This window comes from Scylla paramamosain, chromosome 2 (genome assembly GCF_035594125.1).
Source record: "Scylla paramamosain isolate STU-SP2022 chromosome 2, ASM3559412v1, whole genome shotgun sequence".
Classification (NCBI taxonomy): domain Eukaryota; kingdom Metazoa; phylum Arthropoda; class Malacostraca; order Decapoda; family Portunidae; genus Scylla; species Scylla paramamosain.
Genome location: NC_087152.1, coordinates 17,310,001 through 17,312,500, shown reverse-complemented (window position 1 = coordinate 17,312,500; position 2,500 = coordinate 17,310,001). Strand labels below are relative to the sequence as shown.

The following is a 2,500-nucleotide window of genomic DNA, read 5'->3' as shown; positions in this document are numbered from 1 at the left end:
AATTTCGAAACCAGTATTCTTTTTATCATTTCCATACTGTGCACTGAACAAGACCACGTGATACGTCACTCAAACTACCATAGGCAGCGCCATCTGTGATGCTGACGACCTTGGATACTCACAGTGCACAGTGAGAGTGACGTTAGTGGAGTAAGGTCGGTTGAGCTGGTCGCTGGTGATGCGGCACTCGTACTTGGCCCCATCATCTGTCCTGGAGGCCGTCACCTGCTGCGTCACGGTGGCACCGCGGCTCCTCAGACCGCTGCTGCTTGTCTTCTCATTGAGGTGGACGCTCTTCCTGGCCTGCGTGCGGACCGTGTTGTTGGGCAGGACTTGATGCCAGTACCATGTGACCCACGGGCCCGGGTTGCCCCCTACCACTCGGCAGGTGAGGGTGCGCCGCTCCCCCGCCGCCAGCACCTCCCCGGTACGGTATCCAGTAATGACTGGCGGGTCGGGAGGGTCTGTAATGCAAGATAGAGACTACGGATTACAAAGAAAGGCACAACGGATACAAGACTCGAGGCGGCACGTTCAGCCCGCAATTCGAGGATGGCAGTGACGAATGTACGGAGGAGGGGAGAAGAAAACAAGACGAGGGGACCGGGCCAAAGGATAAAGGGGAGGGGTGAGCTATAGCCAGTCTAGGAAACCAGAGATATAGGACCCATGTACGGTGAAACGCCTTCGTCTCTGATAAGGACTACTACCAAGGGCTATAAAGTTGGGTTCTCATGAGCGTCTTCTCCGAATCCTTATTAAATTATTGCTCATGAAAACACCCATCGAAACCTCAATAACTTCCAGCGGAGGAAACAAAAGAAACGTTTCAGAATGCTGTCCTGTATGGCGTGCTGTGCAACGAAAGGCTGGGAAACACACGTAGCAGTGAAATACGAGTTGAAACAATGGCTGTCGTTTGAGAAATAAGGAGGACCCAAGTACTTATCTTAAATAGATGGAATGCAGTTAAAAATGTCGATTTTGGGCAGGGTGGAAGAGGCTGTGGAAAAAGAGGATGAGGAGGAGGAGGAAGACAAGGGTGGCAGTAAAGGAAAGGGAAATGAACAGGAAGGAGAGGAAAGAGAAATAGAGGGATGTTAAGGAGAAGGACGGGGTGAGATCACTAATGAGAGAGAGAGAGAGAGAGAGAGAGAGAGAGAGAGAGAGAGAGAGAGAGAGAGAGAGAGAGAGAGAGAGAGAGAGAGAGAGAGAGAGGAGAGAGAGACAGAAAGAGAGAGAGAGAGAGAGAGAGAGAGAGAGAGAGAGAGAGAGAGAGAGAGGAGAGAGAGAGAGAGAGAGAGAGAGAGAGAGAGAGAGAGAGAGAGAGAGAGAGAGAGAATTGAGGTAAGAACTAGGGAGGGTGAAGTATTGCGAGGAAGAGAGATATAGTGCCTTCAGGAACCAGATGAGGAGCGGCCGTAAATTTAAGAAAGTGGGCAGGAGAAAGAGATGGAAGGAAAGGAAAAGGATGAGAAAGAAAAAAAGTAATAATAAAATAAAATACATAGTTGGAGGATACGAGAAAGGAATAAGAAGGAAATTAAGGAAGATAAATACCACCTATAAAGAGTCAGAGATAGAAAAGTGGTCTGTAATAAGAAATTAGGATTCTGTGAGACAAATTGCGAAGGAAAGCTGGAGGGAGAGATATAAAAGGGGCAGAGATTAATGAGAGAGAGAGAGAGAGAGAGAGAGAGAGAGAGAGAGAGAGAGAGAGAGAGAGAGAGAGAGAGAGAGAGAGAGAGAGAGAGAGAGAGAGAGTTGGGGAGAGGTATTCTCAAACGATCGTAGAAAAGTTTAAAAAGAAAGGTAGTTATAAAGGGCAACAAGAAAGGAAAGAAAGTGGTAAGGGAAAAATGAAATAAATTGACATGGGGGAAGAAGAAGGAGTAGAGGGAAAAAAATACAGAAATTGGTGAGAATTGAGAAAGTAATCGTGAGAATGAAGAAGAGAAGAAGCAAGAGAGAGAGAGAGAGAGAGAGAGAGAGAGAGAGAGAGAGAGAGAGAGAGACGAGAGAGAGAGAGAGAGAGAGAGAGAATAAAAAAATGAAATAAAATAACAGGAACAGTAAGAGTGAGAAAGGAAAAAAAAAATACATGAAGTGTAAACTAAGCTACACACACACACACACACACACACACACACACGAAAAAAAACAACAACTAAAACAACGAGCAGAAGTGAGTACAATATATACACAATGCTGAAGAAAAGAATAAAAGGAGAGAAAATAAAAAAAGCTGTGAAAAAAAATAAAAAAATACAATGATAAACGTGCGTGGCTCTCCTAAACTAACATAGCAGCTCGAATAGCGCTGTGGGGAGGTAGTGAGAGAGTGTGGGAGTGCGCTGGAGGGAGGATGGAGAGGTGAGGGAGGTGGGAGCAGTGGGAGGGAGACAACAGCAGTGGCAGTGTGTTGTGTCATTGATCTTAAAACTCGGTGTTGTATTGAGAAACACTTGGTCGCCAGGTGTGTGTGTGTGTGTGTGTGTGT

The 2,500-nt window shown here is 46.2% G+C and overlaps 1 protein-coding gene across 2 annotated transcripts in view; it reads right to left on the bottom strand.

Annotated features, from left to right (window-relative positions):
• The window catches only part of LOC135111091 (nephrin-like), an 87,338-nt gene that overhangs the window by 74,102 nt on the left and 10,736 nt on the right, over positions 1-2,500 (bottom strand). For both annotated transcript variants that reach the window (XM_064024026.1, XM_064024035.1), the window contains exon 3: positions 123-464. The gene's annotated coding sequence lies outside the window, so the exon portion shown is untranslated. The remainder of the gene's footprint in view (positions 1-122; positions 465-2,500) is intronic.